The 23,659-nt window shown below is 40.2% G+C and overlaps 1 protein-coding gene across 3 annotated transcripts in view; it reads right to left on the bottom strand.

Moving 5' to 3' along the window:
* Nucleotides 1-23,659, bottom strand: part of ARHGAP44 (Rho GTPase activating protein 44) — a gene marked incomplete at both ends in the record, with an annotated part of 144,862 nt that overhangs the window by 65,663 nt on the left and 55,540 nt on the right. The gene's annotated exons all lie outside the window — the stretch shown is intronic.

Raw genomic sequence — 23,659 nt, 5'->3', positions numbered from 1 at the left:
TCAAGATTTTCAGGTATAGGTTCCATAATGATATCTCACATAGGATTACAGTCTCTCCCTCTCCCTCTTCCTTCTCTCTCTCTCACACACACAAGCTCCAATTCACATGAAACAAACGATTAAGACTAAAGGACAAAGAAATAAGAAGTAATACAGAGTGCAGAGAACTTTAATGACTGGGATTATCAAAGATTGCAACATAAGCAAGAAATAGTCAAGAACAATGATAGATTCAAAAAAAAAAAAGGTGAGAAGACTTCTACTTTTACAAAGATGGAATAAACATATTTTACTTACTCCTCTCGCTAAGTAGAAACAAACCTTAGAAAATTATATTAAAAAAAACCAACAAAACTCTGAAAGGCATAGATAAGGCAGACTGGCCAAGTACTACCAGACCCAAGGGATGGTAAGGTAGAGACGTCTTGCTTCACACAGTTCAGACTCTGAGTTTAAGAATCTGGCAATTTGAAAAGCAAATGTCTAAATCTGATATCTTTAGACAAAGTATCAAGAAAGTGGAGTCTAACAGTATTTGTAGACAATCATTGCTCGCTGCAACCAAACCACCCCACATACACACACACACACAAATTGTTGTCCAACTCCAACCATACCAGCAAAGACCACCCAAATTTACACTACTACCAGAATAGAACAAGGCATCAATCAAACTCTCACAAATGTAACAGTGTTACAGAAAGTTGAATATGATGCTGGGACATTATCACTGCTGGAAAGTAACAATAGAAACTATATGAGTCATCTAGACATCCATCCTTACCTGGTGGTGATGACACAACCCTCTCCCTTCTCATTAGGGTGGTATAACAGGAGGCCCATGGGAAAGTGAGGGCTTCACGACTACACAGCAATAACAAGGCCACCCTCTCCCATGGCATGAATGGAAGCCATGGAGAAAGCAATAACAAGACATTACTATCCTTCCCAGCAAAGAAGGTATCAATAAATGTCTAGCAAGGAGCCAGAATTCCCCTTCTCACTAGCAGTAAATGAGGAATAGTTCCATCTTAGGGGAAGGGGAAATCAATGAAGGCCACGTGGGAAACCAAGACTTGTACTCCCACTTCTTAAAGCAGACTTTTTCTTTTCCCTGCCTGAGCAGTAGCAGAGAAAGACAGCAAAAAGAGAAAGGGTTAATAAGATCCAAAGACTCACTACATACAAGTTTCAGTAAAAAACTTACTCATTATACCAAGAACCAGAAAAATCTTATATTGAATGAAAAAAGACAATCAGTTATCATCAAAATCAAGATGGCAGAGGTGTTAGAAGTATCTGAGAAAGACTTTAAAGTAGTCATTATAAAAATGCTTCAATGAGTAATTATTTGAAATATATTAAAGCTATTCACAGAAAGGAAACGGAAGACAGAAAGAAGAATCAAATGAACATTTTAGAGCTGAAAAATGCAATAATCTAAATAAAGATCACAGGAGATGGGCTCATCTTCAGAATGGCGCAGACAGAGGAAATAATCAATAAACTGAAAGAAAGCACAATAGAAACGTTATAGTCTGAGCAACAGAGCAAAAATAAACCAAACAAACAAAAGCAAAGCCTCAGGGATCCGTGGGCCTATGACAAAAGATTAAGTATTTATGTCATCAAGAGTCACAGATGAAAAGATGGTAGGACTTTAAAAAGTATTCAGAGAAATAATGGTTGAAAACTCCAAATTTGGCAAAAGGCATTTTCAAGTACTGAAAGAAAAGAATTGTCAACCTAGAATCTTATATCCAATAAAAATATCCCTCAAGATTGAAGGAAAAATCAAAACACTCCCAGATAAAGAAAATTTATAATCAACAAATCCACCTAAATACATACTAAAAGAAGTTCTCTATGGAGTGAGGGGGAAGACAAAATTAAGAACCCAGATATATCGGGAAGGAAGAAAGAATACAGTGAACAAAAATATGGTAAGTAAAACATTTTCTTCTCTTGAGTTTTCTTCAGAAACCTGCAAGTATAATCACATTTCAGATTCAAAGACAAATATGATTATCTCGACCGATGCCGACAAAATTCAATATTTTGTCAGCATTGGTTGAGATAGAAAACACAAGGAAAATCTTTAACTTGATTTTTAAAAAGTAACTGAAAAACATTATTTTTAATGGGATGTTAAAAACAGTCCCTTTATAATAAGATAATGTACCTACTATCACCCTCTAACTAGCTCAATTAGATACAGAAGATTTAAAAACATAGAGGAAGAACCTGAACTGACATAATTTGAAGACTGTTTGTTTACAAATAAAACCCAAAGTCACCTATAGAAATTGTTAAAAATAATGAAAGTTCAGAAAGGCAGATGAATATAAAATCAATCTAACAAAATCAATATAACCAGTTAATACTTAGAAAACCTTGTTTTTTAAATAATACAAAAAAAAACCCACCTAGGAATAAATTTGACAAGAAATAGGCAGTTATCTTTATGGCGGAAAAAATTAGTAAAATGTATTAACAAAGACAAATGGAGAATTATACTCTGTAGAAGAAGAAGTACTTTTGTAAAGATATCAGTTCTTTTCATAGCAATGCAACTTCAATAAAAAGTCCAAATAAGGGGGTCTCCCTGGTGGCGCAAGGGGTTAAGCACTGCACTATGAAGCACTCCGCAGCCTCTGCAGCTGGCCAGAGAGAAACCTACACGGCGAAGCAGACCTCTCCTGTCTTGCCAGCTGCTCCCCTCAGCAGTATATTTCATCAGTCTGCCTGTTCTGTTCCCCTCTGTCTCTGGTGAGTTCTCTTACCCTCCGCATCTCTGGCCTGTAGTCCAGCTCTTGTATGCATAAATAAATAAATCTTTAAAAAAAAAAAAGTCCAAATAAGATTTTCAAAAATGAATTTAACAAGCTGAACCTAAAATTTACATGGAAATACAAAGAGTTAAGGAAAAAAATAAGATTATCCTTCAGAAAAGTTAAGAGTTTCACTATCAGGTATTTAAACTGCTCAAAGTCAGAGTATCTAAGACAACATTGTATCATTGCTTACCCTAGGCATGAGAACAGGAAGAGCACTTGGAACAGACCCACACAAATGCAGAAAAATGACATGACAGGGTGCTAGCCCAGATGGGTGAAGAGAAGAAGAAAATGAATAATTCAAGACCTAGTACTGGCTCAATTGTTCATCCATATGAGGAAAATAAAGAAAGAAGAGTTTCTATCCAACACCATGCTCAAAAGTCTAGTCCCAGTGAGTGAAAGACTTAGATGCAAAGTTCAAGACATGAAACCTTCTAGGAGAAAAAAATACATACATACATACATAAATCTTTTCACATGCTCTCACACACACCTACATGTAAATTAAAATAATCAATAAAAACACTGTGGTTACTAACAAAACTCTCTCCTTTGAGGAAAGGGATCTGTGCTAGACACAAATTCAGCTCAAGTTCTTAAAATTTAGGGGTTATAAATTTACTTGAAGAACAAAAAGATTTAATAAAATTCTAGAAAATGTTCTACACCATGGTGGGGAGGAAAAACATCACTTTGAACTGGAAGGCAGCAATGGAAATCACTTAGCCCAATTTTCCACTCATCTGAAAGCATCTCCATCATTCCCCAAAATACTTCAACAGAGCATTCAAGACTGACCCATGCAGCTAATCTTCAAAAAAGACAGGCAAGCTAATAGATGATGCTATTTTTAGGAAACCTGGTATTTTTGGACTCATTTTTGTAAATGAAAGAGCATCATTCATTATCAAGATAATGAACATATCTACCATTTTCAGGGAATGAGTCATTCCACAGGATGACAGCCACTGTGTACATGACACTGGGTACAAGTCATGTATTTATTATACTATTTTTTATACCAATAGACTAAAGCAAAACAGAACTTTGGCAAACTGATCTAAAAATTGTGCATTGTTCTACTTAGGAGCTTCAGGAGAACAATCAAAACCACCCACAAAAATCTTGATTGTCACCAGTGTGATATTAGCTTGTTAGGTCACAGTGGCATTTCCCAAAATGAATTTCATGAAAAAGTAGTCTGATAAGACACTCTGAAAGAGAAGGATCTGTGGACAAATAAAGGAAATATTGAATAATACAGTCTTCATTAACAAAATGTCATTTAAAATTAAGTCCTGTAGCAAAATAAAATGTCCTAATTTTAGCTAATCCATCATTTCCCAAATCTATAATAATATGAAGATCTATTTCACATAACTAGCACCAATTAACAACATCCTGGATGCTGAATATGGTCCAGAAAATGTGTGGCACAGAAGGAAATACACATTACAGTACTTCTGGACTCTGGAAATCTTCCTGACATGCTACCTAGGAGTTCTGGCCTCATCCTAAAAAAGATTTCAAAGTTGGATTAGAGCCAAGCAATGAAGACTTTTCAGTTACCATTACAGAAGTCACTAAGTGAAGCAGTAAGGGTGCTTTTAAAGCAGAGATGGTCCTGTCACCAACTTTATTCAAGGGCATGATCAAATACTTTGCAGAATATTAGAAAAGAGAAACCAACTAGCCTTGGCACTAGGAAAATTCTCCTTTATATAAGCAGGTATATTTACTGTGGAACATAAAGAAGGAAACTGACATGTTATGAGCTCTTCAATGGACATTTCAATGGTCAAAATAGTACTTACTTGACTTTTGAGCTTTTAGAATAAATCTATGGATAAAGCATAAAAGATCTAATTATGTTGATTATTGGAGAGAATAGTGATTACACAGACAGAAGGAGAAGGAGAGGAAAAGAGGAAGGGAAGGAGGGAAAGAAAGGAAGAAAGAGAAAAGTGAAAGGAAAAGAAAACAGCTCACAGTAGCAGAGGGAAAGGAAATAATGATCACTAAAGCCAGTCAAGAGAGGGACCTCCCTGGTGGCAAAAGGGGTTAAGACACAGCACTACGAAGCTATTTGCAGGCAGTACGAGTTCAATCCCCAGCCAGGGAGCTACCCACATGGTGCCGCAAACCTCTCCTGACTCACCTGCTGCTCCCCTCAGCAGTGTATTTCAGTCAATCTGCCTGTTCTGTTCCCCACTCTGTCTCTGGTGAATCCTCTCACCCTCCTGCCCCCCACACACACTTCAGGCCTGTACCAGTTCTTCTATGTATAAATAAATAAATCTTAACAGTATTTGTGCGTGTGTGTGTGTGTGTGTGAGAGAGAGAGAGAGAGAGAGAAAGTACAAACACTAAAGTATAAGCATGTTATTTGGGGATATGGAACAGGTCTGGAGTTGGATCATGGTAAAAGGGTATGGACCTTTTCATTGTAAATCTCTATAACTTGATTTTTTTAAACCACATCTACCTTTTATTCTGATTTTTTAAAGGACAATACTTAGGGTTCCTGGGATATAAACACTAGCCCTGCTCATTTATAACCGCCGGGAAACACTAAATGATATAATCTTTCCTGAGACCAATTTGGTAATAAGTTCTCAAAGTCTAAAAATACAGAAAATCTTCCTCAAACTAACCTAAATGGAAGAACTCATGCTGAAAAAATAATTGAGATTGTAGACAGAATTTTTTCATGGTAAGAAAGGTCATCTGAGCAATGATCTAACAGGGCTATGTTTGTACTTAATCTTTTGTCTCATGCCCGTCATTGTGCAGATAGACTGGGGAAAAATCCTAAGGGGATTGAGTGAACTTTCATAAAAGAATTTAAAATGATGATACATATTTGACACGTAAGGATACTTCAAATCCATTATGCAAGAAAGAGTGGGATACAAACCAGTACACACAGCATAGAAATACATAGAGGGGGGAAAACAAGAATATATAAATACACACACACACACACATATATAAAATTTTATAAAATGTAAGAATATAAATAAGGTCTATGTTGAAAGGCTATTTATTATTAGCCAGGCCTCTGTTTCTCCTTTGCTGTTTTTATTATAAAATGTTTTGCTTAAAACCTGGAAACAACCCAAATGCCCAAAAAATAGATGACTGGATCAAGAAGATGTGGCATATGTACACAATGGAATATTATTCAGCAATCAAAAGATAAACTCATGCCATTCGCAGCAATGTGGATGGAGCTAGAAGGAATTATGCTCAGTGAAATAAGCCAGAAGGACAAAGAAAAATATTGCATGGTTTCACTTATAGCAGGATTATGGGGAAACCAAATAAGACATCAGTGTAAAAAAATAGTAACAGTACAAAACACAACAAAGCAAAAACAGACAATTATAAACCAGAGACATCCTGCAGGGGAGGAGGAGGGAGAGGGATCAGAGGGAGGGAGGGAGGAGCACAGGGGACTGAGGTGATGGTGCACCGGTGCCTTGGGGAAGGAAATTCTATGGGGACTACACCTGAGGGGGTGGGGGGAAGCAAATCTTGTTTTAAAATGAACAATGATGCAAAAAATTAATTATTAAAAATAAAATTAAATGTTTTACCGAGGTGGTTGTTAGGGGCTGGGGCACAGGGAGAGTGAGTGAGTGTTTTATAGGGACAGAGTTTCAGTTTTACTAGATGAAGAGTTCTGTGCAGGGTTGTGTGGTAACCACACAAAAAAGGTGCATAAACTTAATACCACTGAATTGTGTATTTTTAAATGTTTAAGATGATAAATTTTATGTTGCAGGTATTTTAACACAATAAAAAATTCAAAACACTTCAAGGCAGTGAAAATGTACCAGATAATAGTATAATAATGGATTTAAAGATTTAATTCAAATTCATAGAATATTCAACACCATAGTGAACCCTAATATAAACTATTAACTTTGGAAGCATTAACTAGCACAACCTGTTAATGGAGGTTCATCCTTGTGAAAAATATACCGTCTAGTGAGTGGTGTCAATAATGAAGGAGGCTATGAGCTGCAGAGGCAAGGGTTATCATAGGAAACCTTGTACCTTCCTCTCAATTTTGTTATAGGCTTAAAACTGATCTAAAAAATGGTCTTTAAAAAAATAAAAGCATTATAAAATAATGTAAACTGGAATATTTTATATTGCCACATGTAATATGTTTATGAACAGATCAAATTATAAATAACATCTAAATACTGCTATGGTTATCCAAATGAATACATTTGTAAGAGTTTTCAAGTTGCATATATTTCTCTCCAAATGTCACTTTCTTCCTAATCTCCAAATGGAAAGTTTCCTGCTTGTTCCAAACTATTTTTAATCTCTAATCCAAATTCTACCAGTTCTTCATTGCTTTCCTTGAGTCTTCCCAGCATTATCAATCTTTCCCAAAGATGTTTTCAGGCTGCCTTCTCAAAAAATAAGATGTTTAAATCTCAAATGTCTTGACAGCCATTATATTAAATCTTTAAACATGCATTTCTTGTGTTTTCCAAATTAATTTTATGTTCTTTTGGGATAAGAATGTACATGTACACACACACACACTCTCTCTTATGCCTACAGATGTGTTATTTAAAATGTCTTAAAAATCTCTCACAGTTTATCTTAAGGAACAGGGTTGTGAAGAATGAGCTTCCCCATGATTTCAGGAGTGGTTTGGGAAACAGATACAATGATCTTAGTGTTACCTGCCTCTAAAGTTGTTATATGCTGTGTCCCCTAAAAAAAAAAAAAATCACATTTGAAGTTAGTACCTGAGGATATGTATTTGGAGACAGAGTCTTTACAGAGGTAGTAAGGTTAAAATAAAAACATCAGTGTGGGCCTTTATCTATATAATTTGACTGGGATTCTTAACAGAAGAGGTGAGAACACAAGAGGGGAGACCACCTGGAGCCACAGGGAGACAACAGCCACCTACAACTCAAGCAGAAACTAACCCTGTGGACACCTTCATTTCATACTTCTAGTCCCTGGAATCACGAAAAAATAAATTCTCATGTTAAGCTACCACACTGTAGTACTTTGCTATGGCAGCCCAAGGAAATTAACATAGGAGTGCAGAATCCTCTTCCATCTCAAACCTCTCTCACTGCAAATGCTGAGACTTTGGGACCTTTGTGGTTTTAACAGTGGAATCAAATACAATCTTGGATCCCTGGAATAGAGTGAAGAGAGTCCTGTGCATGTTGTCCCTCTAGTCACGGTCCGGGTTCCATGTCTGTTGGAGACCACAGTGCTATTCTAGGCTGGTACCCAAGAGGAGGAGCTGATGTGTGGGCACAAGAAAGGCTCCCTGACAAAGGGATTTAAACCTGGGGTGAATACATTCCAAGCCCCCTTTCAGAACATTTTCCTTGATATCTGTCATTGAAGATTGGTTCTCTGGGGTGAAGTTTAAATGTGATTCTCTCTGAAGTTGAGGATGAACTCAATGACCAGCCAAGGTCTTTTTCTGGCCCATGGCTCTGATCGGTTTTAAAAATAAATTTATGATCACGTCCAACAGAAAGTGGCTTGTAAGTAGAGATCTCCAAGGTGCAAATCTGTGACACTGAAAATGACAAAATATCCTGATTCTTGAATGACTTGCAGATTTTACCTTGGGAGCCAGCCCAGCCCAGGCTGCAGTAAGCAGGACCATGGAGACCACTCAAGAGACCACTCACTACTGAGAGCGGATAACAGCCACAACAAAGGGCTTACACTCTTCACTAGCTTTTTGCCCTCGGCATTTTGGGCAGGGCAGGATTATGAGAAAACAAGTGTTATTCTGCCAACTACCCCCATGAAAAGGGAGAAGAGTCCCCATCAAGACAAAGTGTTTTTTTGTCAGCAGTGGGGACCTCTCTTTTGGTGTCCTTCCCTGCCCCCCCATACCCCTCTCTAACAGTTCCTTTTTATAGCTGTTAACCCTCCATGGCTCCTAGTGGTGAGAGGAGTGCATACTAGATTGCTTCTCCCACTTCCTATAATCCCATATTCTTTCTCAAGTGTGGCTGAATGTCTAAGCCACACTGTGCAGGCTTCCTGGTAAATGAGCAGCCACCCATGAGATTAGGCAGACCATGGTCCAGGGCTGCTACTGTGGGGTGCACAGGCACGGATGCTGCTGATGTTCTTGAGGTTAGGGTTTATGGGGAAAGGACCTTTCCAAGAAAAGTAACCCAAATCTCAGTATGGCTGGTGTCAAAAGTATCAAGGTGCCTGTGAGATGTATCTTCAAAGTTACATGCTGCAAATCAGCCTCCATCCTGTTGTAGGGCAATCACCCAGCAGAAGAGAAATGAACCCTGATTTGACTCATAAAGGAACTTCCCAGCTTTAAGATCATAACTGGACTTATTCCTCTTTATTCACTTATCAGTAGAAAATAACTCTGCCTCTAAGTTATTTTATGTCCTTTCTCTTCTCCCCTGGCTCCATGAGACCAAACATTTAGAACATGTTTTTTTCTAATGACCAACTCCCACCTTCCTCTCCTGAGTTTGGCCGAGATTTATTTCAGGTTATTAAGTTTTTCCCTTACAGTCTATTTTATTGCAATAACCATTATTTAACATATACCAAAGATTCTTGGTAAAAACAATTGCATCCATTGAGGCTATCCTACATATTCATCACAAGATTCACTGCTCATGATGTTTTCTGGCCTCTTCTAGATTCTGGAATCTCTTTCTGATTTGCCATTTTACCCATTGCTCTCCCCAGCTAAATCATACAAGTAAATAAACTCTAAAGCCTTCATGTCCCTAAAAAGTCATGTTACCTGAGTGATAGTTAAGTTGCATGAGTATAAACTCCAAAGTCTTTATCTGTTAGCCTTGCAAATGGTTACTGCCCTTGACAGAGGATTTTTTTTTTTATTATTATTATAACCCGTTTGCTCTAATAGTATGTAGATATTCTTCTACTTCTAACTTCTAGAGCTCTATTAAAAAGTCCAAAAATGATCTAATTCTTTTGTTTGTACCTGTTCAGGTCATAAAATTTTAAAATTCTTAAAATTTTAGAATCATTAATTTAGAAATGTCAACACATGTAGATTGAAATGTTCATTAGCCCTGAGTGACTTCTTAACTCTGAGAACTTTCCTTCTTATATTTAACTATTACTCCTCTTATGATTCTTTTTCTCCTCTGCATAGTAATGTTAAGTCTCTGTTTCTTATCTTTTCCCTCATATTTTTTTTTTACCTCTTTCTTTGTTCTGAGGGATGAAGAATGTTTTCTTCTTTTTAAAAATTTTTAAAAGATTTATTTAATTTATTTATGCATATAAGAACTGGGGTGTAGGCAAGAGGTGCAGGGGTATGGGGATTCACCAGAGACAGAGTGGGGAGCAGAACAAGCAGATCTACTAAAATGCACTGCTGAGGGGAGCAGCAGGTGAGTCAGGAGAGGTCTGCCACGCCATGTGGGTCAGCTCCCTGGCCAGGGATGGAACACTGCAGTGGCTGTGGATAGCTTCATAGTGCTGAGACTTAACCCCCTGTACCACCAGAGAGGCCCCAGAATTTTTTCTTTTTGATCTTCCAAATAGTAATTATATCCTTAGCAGTGACCATTTTTAATAGATCTGATATGAGCTTTTTATAATGTAGAAACAATGATTTTTAGTTACATGAAATATGTTATTTATCTTTGCACTACACTTGTATTTCCTCAAGAGTCTACTGTACTTTGTTACAAGTTCTCTTCCATCTCCTTTTGGGTTCTACTTCAACAGGAGCTATATTTTCTAGTTCAGGGCTTATGCTCATAACTTATATTACCATGACCTCTTTAGTTAGTTGTGGTGTTTCTCTGCATTCTCAGTAACATGTCACCCTTATACAGATACCAGTTGGGCTAATGGTGCTGAATAGAAAAATAGTAGCAGAGGACAGAAAATAAAGCTTCCTACAAGTAGATATTGAAGGAGTTAGGTGAGGTACTACAAGGGTACTTGACATAAACACTAATCACTTTCTAATAACAAGGTCAAGGAGTAATTTAACCTTCCAATTTAATCCACTTTGAATCCCCTGTGGTCAAAATAACTCAAATTTTGTGGTCAAATTTAACTCCTGTGCTCACACTAAGACTAGAGGAGGGATTAGCATGTCCCACTCTGGTCTTTCAATTCACACCAATTGCCAAAAAATAAAAATAAAAAATAAAACCTAACATATAAACAAACATAACTGAGCCCACCACCACCTCTCATTTGTAAATAACCAAGGTAAGCTGTCTTCGGACACAATCTCTGAAGCTTTGTCACCATGGCAACTGGGAGTTTTCAGAAGGGCCACAGCAGTATTTCAAGTCCTATATCTCTGGCTACTCCTTTTCCACCACTCCATTAGGAGGTGAAGTTTATTTCCAACCACTTGAACCTGGGAGAGTCTTTGTGACTGACTCATCAAATAAAATGTCACAGAAAGGACATACCAGGTTAGGTCACAGGGATGCTCAATCCTGCAGCCCAGCCACCATGTTGTGAGGAAGCCCAGAGTAACTATGGGTGTGTATCTGGCCAACAGTGCAAGCTGAGGTCCCCACTGATTGTTAGCACAGGTGATATACAGCATACAGACATGTGATCCCTCCAGATGATACCAGCCTCCATATGTGAACCATGTCACAAATGTTGAGTGCAGCAGAAACCAGCTGTCCCTCTGAGCTCTACCCAAATAGCAGGTTCATGAGGAACATAAATGCCATGGCTATTTCAAGCCATTAGTTTTGGGGTGGTTAGTTACACCACATTAGGAAACTAGAATAGTCACTATTATACTTGTTCGCCATGCTCTTCCTAGAAGAAATCAGGTATATAAACTCAGATCAACTATCCCTAGAACCCTTGAGAGTTTATAATTTGATGCAGAATTTTCATAGTATCCAAGGATGCAGGGTTGTCTCCAGATGTCTTATTTCTTGGGAATGGCTTTGAGAAGACTCTAGAACAACCTACCTCTTTGATACTAAAATGACTGTCAGTGAGAAGTAAAATGGGAGGAAACTGGCATAATATGATAATTTTATTTTATTAAAATACACTAAGCAAAAGACGACATGTTAAATGTTATGTCAGTTCTCAAGTTGAGACTCAATTATCTTGAGTTTTCTCAGTGAATGACATTAGGTTTTTTAAATTTTAGGGGGAAATACCCATAAGTGAATTCACTTAACTCAAGGAATTCTAGAAATGTCATGTAAATGAGATCAGCCATCAGAAGCCCTTGTTTCTCACTGGTCTGTTTCAAAGCTGTTCATTCTCCAGTGGAGTTTTCTTAGCTTCTCCAGGTGTCAATTCCCACCTCTGTTAAGTGAGGAAATTGGGCTAAACGACCTTTAAAAGAATCCTACCAGCTTGACCTTTCTGCAGAAGTTTAATGAATATTCATATGTTGATACCAAGAGCATACTGTCTACCAACTCCATCATTTCATGGATAAAAGAACCAATGAGAACTTGAGAGGTTAACAAACCCAGGAGAAGGGAAGGGACAGAATTCTCACTACTGCCATCATATGTTGCCATGGAACTCTGCCAGTCGGGTATCAATCCAGATGTTTTTCAATATGGAACTACAACCTATGATCCAAAGAGCAATACATAAGGGATTCATTCATACTCCACCTATGTGATCTTTGCTACCAATCTTACAATGAGGAAACAAGTAACACTGATGGGAATGAATTAATTGACTCTATGAACAAAACTGGACCTACAGACATCATCAGGACTGGCCTGGCTCTTATCAGTTTGGGTTCTTTTTTTGGCAGACTGTTCCTTTTAGAGCTCCAACATAACTGTCAATAGCTCCAGTTTTAAAGCCTATCTTTCCAGGAATCCCAACAGAGAAAGAGTCTGCTCCTAACAAAAAGTTGAAGAACTGAATGTCACCAACTGCAGTAGATAGAATTCCCTCAAAGATGTCTATATCCCAATCCCAAGGACCTGTGAACATATTAATTTATATGGAAAAACAGGATTTCACCAATGTGATTAAAGACCATCATACGGGGAGATTAGCCTGGATTATCTAGGTGGGTCCAGTTAATCAAAAAGTTCTAAAAAGGTAAAGAAGAGACAGACATTCAGAGGGAATACAACTATAAATGGCAGCTCAGAATGATGGGATAGGAAAAGACCTTGACCTACTGGTGCTGGGAGATGACACATTCATTTTAGCCCCATCAGTCCTGCACTGGAATTCTGACACAGAGCTGGAATCCTCCAGAACCAAAAGATATAAATATGTGTTGCTTTAATATCACTGAGTTTGGGCCTCCCCGGTGGCGCAGCAGTTGGTTGAGCACTGGGTTGCAAAGCTGCCCGCAGCCTCTGCAGCGCTGGTTCCATCCCTGGCGGCCGGGCGCGGGTCCCACATGGCACTCAGACCTCTCCTGCCACCCGCTGCTCCCCTCAGCAGTGTACTTCATTTGTCTGTCTGTTATGTTCCCCGCTCCAGTGAATTCTCTCACCCTCCTGCACTTCTGACTGTACCCAATGCTTTTATAAATAAAATAAATAAATCTTAAAAAAAAAAAAATCACTGAGCTTGTCTGCATGGTATTGGAACAAGAACAGATACACAGACCAATGGAACTGAATAGAAAACCCAGAAATAAACACACAGATTTATGGTCAACTAATCTTTGACAAAGGAGCAAAGAATATGCATTGGAGCAAAGAAAGTTTGTTCAATAAATGGTGCTGGGAAAACTGGGTTACTACATGCAAAAGAATGAAGATAGACTACTACCTCACACCATACACAAAAATCAACTCAAAATGGATTAAAGAAGTAGAAATAAGACCTGAAACCATAAAATATATAGAAGGAAACCTAGGCGAAACACTACATGACATGTACCTCAAAGACATCTTTACAGACACATCACCCAAAGCAGTGATAGTGAAGGCAAAGATAAACAGCTGGGACTACATCAAATTAAAGAGCTTCTGTACAGCAAAAGAGACAATAACCAAAACAAAGAGAAACCCCACCGACTGGGAGAACATTTTTGCACACAACACTAATGCTAAAGGACTGATCACAAAATCTACAAAGAGCTGATGAGACTCAACAAAAACAAAGAAAATAATCCAGTCAAAAAATGGGCAGAAGAGCTAAAAAGAAACTTCTCTAAAGAGGAAATGCAAATGGCCAACAGATACCTGAAGCTATCCGCAGTCATTGTAGCACGAGTTCAATCCCCAGCCAGGGAGGTGACCCACATGGCACAGCAGACCTCTCCTGTCTCGCCTGCTGCTCCCTTCATCAGATCTGCCTGTTCTGCTCCCCACCCTGCCTCTGGTGAATCTCTCACCCCCTGCATCTCTGGCCTGCACCCCTGCACTTATATGCATAAATAAATAAATTTGAAAGAAATGTTTTACTTGGGTGTGATAGAACCAGGAAAGGCCCCTCTCAGGGTCGAATAATTCCTAGAGAAAACAAATAACTCACTGGTCAACACGAGTTTGACATACGAAGTAAATAATCCCCAATCCACATCCCCACCCATCTCTGCTTATCAGACTTTTACAATCCAGAGGGACACTATTTCCCTGTCCTAATCACTCCCGGGCCAGGTACTACAACCAGGGACTACTTCCATCGCCCAGAGCCCATCCACCTCATTCAAACAAAGCTATCAAGTTTGTACCACCTACTTACCTCACCCATTCCTTTCCCACTGAAATAAAGACTCCTGACCACAGTTGGCACCTCTCTATCTGCTCATCGATCTTTTGCGCTTTCCGAGTGGCCCTGCAGAGTGTGCCATGACTCCTGCTTCTGGAGACCCGTGAATAAAATAAAACACTTTTTCCTCCATGGTAATAATTATCAGGTCTGTGTGTCTTACTCTACCTGCTCAGAACAAGTCCCAGGTACATTTTTAGATCAGAAGACGGCAGCTATGATCCAACAACAATGGGAACTCTTGGGAAGTGATAAAAGGACATAACAAAGAAAAGCCAAAGGGCGAACTTTAGGCCGTGGGTGCTAACTCAAAATGCAGGCAGTGAAGCAACCTGGGCGTTTTCCTGATCACAAGAAGTCAGTCCTCTGGGTCTGAGCAGACCACATGGGGTGATGGGAACACACTGGGAAGAAGAGGCTAGATTCTCTATTCTAGAACTTATGAAAAAGCTTCTGTATTACTTTCCTAAGGCTAACGAAGTACCAGAGACCAGGTGATTTAAACAGAAACTTATTGTTTCACAGATCTGGAAGTCAGAGGTAGGAGATCAAAGTGACAGCAGGGTTGGTTCCTTTTGAGGGCCATGGGGGAGCCGCACTCTCCTGCTTTCTGGTGGCCTTAAGTGCTCCTTATAGAGGCTACTTATGCTGTGTCCTCACATCATCTTCCCTATGTGGATGCATGCCTCCCCGTCTCTGGCTCCAAATGTCCCCTTTAGAAGGACACATACAGGCTCACGAAATTAGGGCCTACCTAAGGATCTCCACTTTACTAAATCATCTACATAGACTATTTCCTAACAAGGCCAAACTCGGAGGTATTGGGGGTTGGATCTTCAACATCATTTGTGGGGACACGATTCAAACAAAAGGTCCCTATCCCTTGGAGGTCTTCTCTTTAGCTTGTCCTCTCTTTAGCTCGTCCTCTTCTCTTTAGCTCGTCCTAGTTTGCCCCTCTTTGCCACTTCCGAAGTGAGAATCAGGCTGCAGGCTGGAACTATGGGGAAGGACCCAGGAGAGTGTTTTAATCTGGTCTGATGCTAATATAATGAAAGGATTCCAAACACACTGGCGAGATTCCAGGTTGCTGGTGACACCCCTGGCCAGCACCCGATGATTTCCTAGTCTTTCCTCCTGGACATCTGAGGTAAGGGTGAATGAGGGACTTTGCCTGTAGAATCTCTCACTAACAGAGGGCAGTGCAGGTAGAGGAGAATGAGACATGGCTGCTGTGTACGCAGTTCCTATGTTTGTCTGACCTGGGTGTTTTCAGCATCATCAACTAGGTAGAAACTTGCCATTCATAGGATTTCTGTGCCCACACACTGTGAGCTAATACACAGCCACTTACTCCTGTTCTTCTTTCCAAGCTCAAGGAAATGCTCGTGCCTTAAAATATATAGGAGCAAGAAACTATAGGGCCCAACCACAAATAACATAAGTGGAAGGAAATCCCCCAACCCACTGGCAGTGGCAGAGTGTATTTGGCCCCCAATACAGGTCTGCCTCAAACTGGACATTATACAATATTTGATGATATTTAACACATTTACAAGTACCTTTAGACATGGGGACAGGATATAAACAAGTAAATAACATGAACAACAAAAGCAAGTAAAATTGGCTAGCAGACAGGGCACTGTATTACAGGAAATATAGTTACAAGTCATTTCCTAGAAAAATCAGTTAATTCCAAGTCATTCTACCTTTACAGAATATCCTCCCTAGCACAGCTGCATTGGAAAGTCAATTTTTTTCTCCACAAAAATATAAATTCAGGGCCTCCCTGGTGGCGCAAGGGGTTAAGCACCACACTATGAAGCAATCCACAGTCTCTGCAGCACAAGTTCGATCCCCGGCTGGCCAGGGACCCACATGGCACAGCAGACCTCTCCTGCCTCGCCCACCACTCCCCTCAGCAGTGTATTTCAGTCAATCTGTCCATTCTGTTCCCCACTCTGCCTCTGGCGGACCCTCTCACCCCCTGCATCTCTACCCTGTACCCCAGCTCTTGTATGCATAAATAAATCTTAAAATTAAAAAAAATATATATATATATAAATCCACTCTTATAATATAAAACCACTCAAAGAGCAGAAAAGCAATGGCAGGCATCTGTTCTCTTCTGTATTAGTCTATTTGGGCTACTATAACAAAATGCCACAGAGCGGGTGTTTTATAAAAAACAATAATGTACGTCTAACAGTTCTAGAGGTTGGCAAATCCAAGAGGTTGGCAAATTCAGCATCGGGTAAGGGCCCTCCTCCTGGTTCACAGAGGGCTGCCTTGTCCTGTGTCCTCCAACTGTGGAAAGGAAGAGGGAGCTCCCTTTATAAGGGCACTAATTTTTTCAAGAGGGCCAAACCCAATGATTTAATCATCTCCTAAAGGTCCTATCTCCTGAAATCATCACACTGGGCATTAGAATTTAACATCATTTTCAGGGATGGGGAGGTGCGGTTACAGGCATTTAGTCAGCAGTATCACCTGTGTAGGGGTAGGTGGGTACGATTTACTTCATCCTATCTCTGTCAATCCCACCACTCGCTGGTCTTGAGGGGGCTTTTGGGCTGTGGCTCAGGCACTGTTCAGATCTGGGCTGAATTACAGCCAGCCTTAAACACTGACTGGAAGGAACTCTGTGCACTGGGGCTTTCACCCCATGGCACATGTCTGACTTTTGACAAAATCTTACTTTCAATACTGAATAATAATTAATATTTAATCTGTCCTGAAGCATAGGGCCTCCAAATCTTTCTTGAACAGTTCACAGTAAATGAATCCAAGGACCTATTTACAGTCTGACCCATGCAGGACACAGCAGGAGGATAAACTTTCCTTTTTGAATGGGGACTGAATGCACATTTAACTAAGTTCTTGAGTCCCATTTGAAGTGACTTTTGTTATTTAAGGTAGTTCATGCCTTGTCCTCTTAAAGTGTTGGGAAGCAAAGCCTAAAATATCACAATGAAACAGTCAACCCTTTCGTGTTTTAAGAGTGTCAGCCTCCATTTGATGTGATCAGACACTCAGGCTAACACAGGAATGATTAACCAGGTCTTTGCTTAAGAACAAGTTTTCCATTGGCATATGAAAAACAAAAGTATTTCATAAAGAACTTATGGAGCAAAATCTTATCTCTGTGGTATCTTAAAATTTTCTCTAACTATTCCTATTGTTTTATAAAGTTTTTTTTTAATATGCATTTGAAGTTCCTCAAGGTCAATCAAAATAAAAAATCCATGTAGACTGAGTTAGAAAAAAAAAGAACACGTTTCCATGGGGAGACGCACGAAGTAGAGTAAAAAGAACTTGGGAAAAGAGACCCTTTGCCACTAAGCACCGGCATTGAGGTTCAGAGAAGTGAGGCTACTTATTTTTTTTTAATAAAATCTGGAAAGAGGCATGGAAGATTTCATTTGAAAAGTATTTCATTTTTCTTCTAATAATGTATTATTTATTCTCAGAATACAAATTACAGAAAGTAAATCTCAGCATCAAGGAACGTACAGCATATGCAGAAAATGCAAAGACCATAGTCAGCATCTTTACTCATTTACAAACCACCAAAGCACACAAACATTTATTTAAGCCTTCACTGAGTACCTGGTGGTGTGGTAAAACCTGACATTCATTTAACTTTCACAACAACTCCTGCGGTTGGGACTATTAATAACATCATTTTATTGATGGGGAAATTGAGGTTTATCGTGTTTACATAACGTGCCCAAGGTCACAAAGCTTGGAGAAGCGGCTTGTGAATCTAGTCTGCGCTCAGAGAGCACTTGACAATTATATTATAACAACTTCACAAAAAAGTTTAGAAATACTGGCAACCCTGAAAGTGCCTTTCAAATAAAAACTTCTTTTGTGGAAGACAGGGAGGGTGGGAATGCAAAAATAAACTTCACCTACTTCACAATTGCTTAGGGCTAGCTTTCAATACGTTCTATATATAGTCCTACTGCTTTTGAAAAAACAGCAGAAAATTATAGCTCCCGGGATACCTACGGGGAAGCAGGGAGGAAAGACACTGCTGTTGGCATCTGTCATGCCTAATAGACTAGCTTCACCTGCCCTAAAATCCCTGGAGCCAGATAACCCCACAGATAAGGCAACAACTCCCATCTCTGCAGCCAAAATTGATGGGGGAGGGAGAGTGTTGGGGAGCAGGATGGTGAAGATCTATGACTAATTCAATTCCACTGAAATGTTAAAATAGGAGAGGACAGTCAGCTAGAGCTGGCCTGTCAGGACTAGTGGCTTCAATGGGCCACCTGTAGAGAAACTTGGAGGACCAGAAGGGCCGAGAATGAGATACCTTGGGTGCCATGGTCCCTGCTCCCACTGTGACTCATGTCTCCCTGTGATGCCCAAGAGCCTTAGGTGTCAGCCTCCCTGAGTTTGCTACCTGGGAGCTTCCCCTTTCGTAATGCAGCTTGGATTTTCTGTCTTGTTTGGTTTCACATTTTTCAAACCAGGGCTTTGCCCAAAGTCAAGTGCTTTTATACACACACCCCATTCTAGGCATTTCCAAGTCTCACAGCCAAACTCAGTTTCAGACATTTCTCCCGTAGCAGCAGCTTCCACTCAGTCACAGGACTGCGCCTGAAATTTCATCACACAATCGTCTCTCAAGCTTCAACATCAATGGACCATTTAATTGGACTTCTGTGGACAAAGCAACCCCTAATTGCAGACAATTTTTAATAAGCAGTGCAAGTATGTAACAGAATTTAGAATACACCAAATCAGATCAGTTGATTGTTTAATAAATGGTGTTGGAACAACTGGCTATCCACTTAGAAGCATTCTTTAATCCAGTTACACAGGAAAATAAATGGATTAAGGAGTTGTAAAAAATAAGATGATGAAAAAATTGGGGGAAGGAGGGAGAATGAAGCTAATATATATTCTAAAGGTAGGAAAGGTCTTCTCAGGCAGGACTCTGAACTCAGAAATCAAAATATGATAGATTTCATGACACAAATTTCTTAAACTGTCACGAGAAAAGACATGATAGTAAGTGACAACTCTAAGAGTGGCAAAAAATATCTGCAATATACATAACAAAGAACTAATTTCTTTGCAGAGGGTTCCAGTGGCATTTGTAAAACATAGGGTAAAATATGAAAGACTAATGCTGAATGTCAGACTCCTTTCTCCCCCTCACCCATAACCACACTTCTCCCCAGAGGCACCCCAGAAATCCACCCTTCCTGTTCTTCTCTACCTCTATGCACACCCACGTTCAAGAATGTTCACAGACATGCTTCTCCTTTTATATAGTTGGGGTCATACTGCCTGCACTGTTGCTGATATGATGTTTCAACAGCTTTCTTTGCATCTACATGCAGGTCTATCTAACTTTCTTTATCAGCTGTGTTAGATATTATTGACAAAATCATCATTTATCTAATTTATTTAATCATCATTTATCTAATCATCATTTATCTCCAGCTGATAGATATATAAGTTGTCTTCAATGGCTCACTATTATAAACGAGGTACCCATCATCACCTTGTACATTGATCTCTGTGCACATGTCGTAATACTGCCAAATGGAAAAAAGATTACAAAACTGTAAGTGATAATACCCTGAAATGGTTGTAAAAGCAACCACTCACCTATGTACAGAGAAAACAAATGAGAACATACTGAAACTATTACTAGTAGACACAATTTGATAACTGCACTGAATAACACATTTTCTTTAAACTCTTCTGGGGTTACAATTTTCCTCCAATGAATACTATAGCTATCAAAGAAAAAAAATGTTACAGTATGAGTTAATAACTTCTGAGTTCTCAGCTGTGTTCTGAGGGTGGATGCTACTGAAAGAATGGCTTCAGGGTAAGAACAGGACTCTTGTGTCCGTGCACACATCTCATAAAAGTTCAGAACAGATGATCTGATGGCTCATCTGGTGTCAGTACAGTAGCTGTTATCAGAGGAAGTCAAAGGTAGGAAGCATGGCTGAGAATTCATCGAGACGGATGGGAAGCTGCAGTCTTTGGGCAGGCAGTGGAATAAGGGGAGGTTCCAGGCAGGCCCAGAACAGGGGTCCATGAGTTAGTTATCATGTGCCACCTGGAGAGGGTGCTATAAGCATCTTGAAAAGTCTTTCCTCATGCCAAAGGAAAAGATTACCAGGAAGCAGACCTCTTGAGTTAAGATTCCATTATGTCAGTCATATAGACATAATTAAACAGACAACTGAATTTTTCACTTATCTGTTTAATCAGAATTGCCTTCCAATAACGCTACCACTTCTATATCCCCCACTCACACTCCTCAGAAACATCTAGCCTCTTTGGACCCTCCTAGCTTTTGTTGAGGACTTAGGCTCATGCTCATAGACTGGAACAGTAGAGATTGCAAAATTCTGCCTGTGTATGATGACACCTAGTCATCATCTAACTCATGGACAATAAGAAAGATGGTGTTGATGGCATGGTAAGATATTGTACTTAGAGCATCAGAATGCTAGGTTCAGGAGAAATGGTTTGTCAGTGATGGTTTTTGCAAAGGTCCTTTTCCTGGACCTGGAGTGTAATGTAGCTGGAGGAGGAGAGGTTGGAAAGTCCCATTGGGGCTTCTGCAAGAGGGCAGGACCTCGCTTGCACAAGCATAGAACTCAGGAATCTTGAGAAGCAAGGGTCAGTGAACGTTCCTCTGTGTACCATTTTGGGGTGAGTTACATCACCTTCAGTTACATCATCCTCCCAGCTAGCCTGCCTCGCCAACTCCCAGGTAGTCAACTCCCCTCCTCCTCATACACACACCTACCCATTTTCTCCCTAAATTCCCACTCAGGGCCACCAAATGCTTTGGGGAAAGAGAACACTGCAAATCAAACCACTGTAAATGCATGCTGACTTTAGCCCAACCCTTGCTCACAAGTAGCTCTTTACACTTGCTGAGATTGTAGAAGATGTTTAAAACCTTCTCTCCTGCTACTCTCTGGTTGGATTGAGGCCATCTGGTGAGGGTTCCTCCCGCCTGCCTGCTCACCACCTTGACACATAGCACTTGTTTCTAAATCCAGCCTCTCACCCTTGCTGTGCTCAGATTTGATGGCCCTGCCTCCTCCCCACCCTGGCCCTTGATATGCTAAGGCAGAGGCATGCCAAGCCTTGAGAAGCACCAAAGCCAGAGTGCTGTGGGAAGACTAAGGCATAATTACCATAGACCAGAGGCAATCAGTGGTAAAGGAGTAGGAAGTCAGAGTCAGGGGGACAAGATGAGCTAGAGTCAGAAAACAGAGAACTGGAACAAGCAGTGGTAGAGAAGCCAGGCAGAGACTAAGGACAAGACACCAGGAGAGAAAGGCAGGTGGCTCAACACTCAGGCAGTTAGGAAGTCAGAAATTTGCAGGAAGTGGAGATGCCCAGAACCATAGGTAGGAGAACAGTTTTGCAGTCATACAACAAGCTCCCTTGATGTCAAAGAAAACAAGTTAATACACTTTTCTATCTCGGGGGATGTTACAGTGGATTTGGTTAACTGAGAACCCCTGACTAAGAGGAGAGATTACAGAGTGAAGGATGAAAAACTGAGCAACAGCACAAATGACAATATAAACGATAAAGGGGTTTTCAAAAAACTTTCTAGAAACATCAATTACTCAAACTGACTTTAAAAAATTTTAAGTTAAGACTTAAGGATAGGGCCTCCCTGGTGGCACAGTGGGTTGAGTGCAGTGCTGTGAGGCTGTCTGCAGCCTCTGCAGCATGGGTTTGATTCCCAGCCAGCGGCCAGGGAGATACCCACATGGCGCAGCAGACCTCTCCTGTCTAGCCCGCTGCTCCCTTCAGCAGTGTCTTCAGTCTGTCAGCCTGTTCTGCTCCCCACTCTGTCTCTGGTGAATTCTCTCACCCTCCCACTCCTCTGGCCTGTACCCCTGTGCTTATATAAATAAATACATCTTAAAAAAAAAAGGTCTCCCTGCTGGCGCAGGCAGTTGACCACAGTGCTGTAAAGCTGTCCGCAGCCTCTGCAGTGCCAGGTTCGATCCCCGCCTGCCATGGAGATGCCCTCATGGCGAGTCAGATCTCTCCTGACTCATCTGCTGCTCCAGTGTACATCAGCAGTGTACTTCAGTCAGTCTGCCTGTTCTGTTCCCCGCTCTGGTGAATCCTCTCACCCTCTCGCACATCTGGCCTGTACCCGGTTCTTGTATAAATAAATAAATCTTAAAAAAAAAAAGACTTAAGGATAAAATAAATTTAATTAGGATTTAAAATCTATCCCCTACAAAATGATGAACCTTTAAGATAAAGCAAATGGATTCATTAGTTTTAAAGTCTTAGGTAAGGTAAGGGAAACAGCCAGGCTAATGTCAAGCTTCTCTACTTAAACTAATCCAAGGAATTGAGTCCAATTAATTTCTGTGCCCTTCAAATAAATAAAGCACAAGGAAGTTGAGAGGCTAAGTTCACTTTTTTTTTTTTTTGGGGGGGGAAATAACTGATTTTCAGCAGCAACACAACCACTCCACTAAAGAGTATATTCTCCAATCTCCCTCTGACTGAAGTGTGGCCGTGGTTCCTATTTTGGATCACTGAGATGTAGACAAAAGTATACACAACTTGGTTTCCAGAAACTTTTCTCAAATTGACTTCATCTATTTAGTAAGTAACTCTTCTCCTTTTTAGATTGTAAGGGTGATATCTGGGGGGCACTGGCACGCCAAGGAGGAAAGAAGTCTATAATGAAATCTTCTATCCTCAGTACTGGGCATAGCCTTACTACCTGCTAGATGTTTCTATAAATGAAAAATAAGTGCCAGCTTTATTCAAGGCTTCCATTTTGTTTAAAACTCTGCCATTCATGGCCTTTCTGTTATAGACAAGCCAAGCTATTTCCAGTGGGTATATCTTGAGCCAAATCAGCATGAGGGACCCATAGGGAGGCCTCAATGAAGCCACTAGTCTTCTCACATGGCTGAGAGCACCCTGGAGGCGGGACTAAGGAGTCAAGGTGTTGCCACTACCAACGTTCCCATTATGTGAATGCTCGCATACACGAACAAGACAGTGGAGTGGGTCCCTAAGGTCATCTCACCCAACCCTGTCATTTACTGATGGGGAAAGTGGAA

The sequence above is a fragment of the Talpa europaea genome (genome assembly GCF_964194135.1).
Source record: "Talpa europaea genome assembly, chromosome: 7".
Classification (NCBI taxonomy): domain Eukaryota; kingdom Metazoa; phylum Chordata; class Mammalia; order Eulipotyphla; family Talpidae; genus Talpa; species Talpa europaea.
Note: the sequence above shows the minus strand (reverse complement) of the source record. Positions and strands in the feature narration are given on the sequence as shown.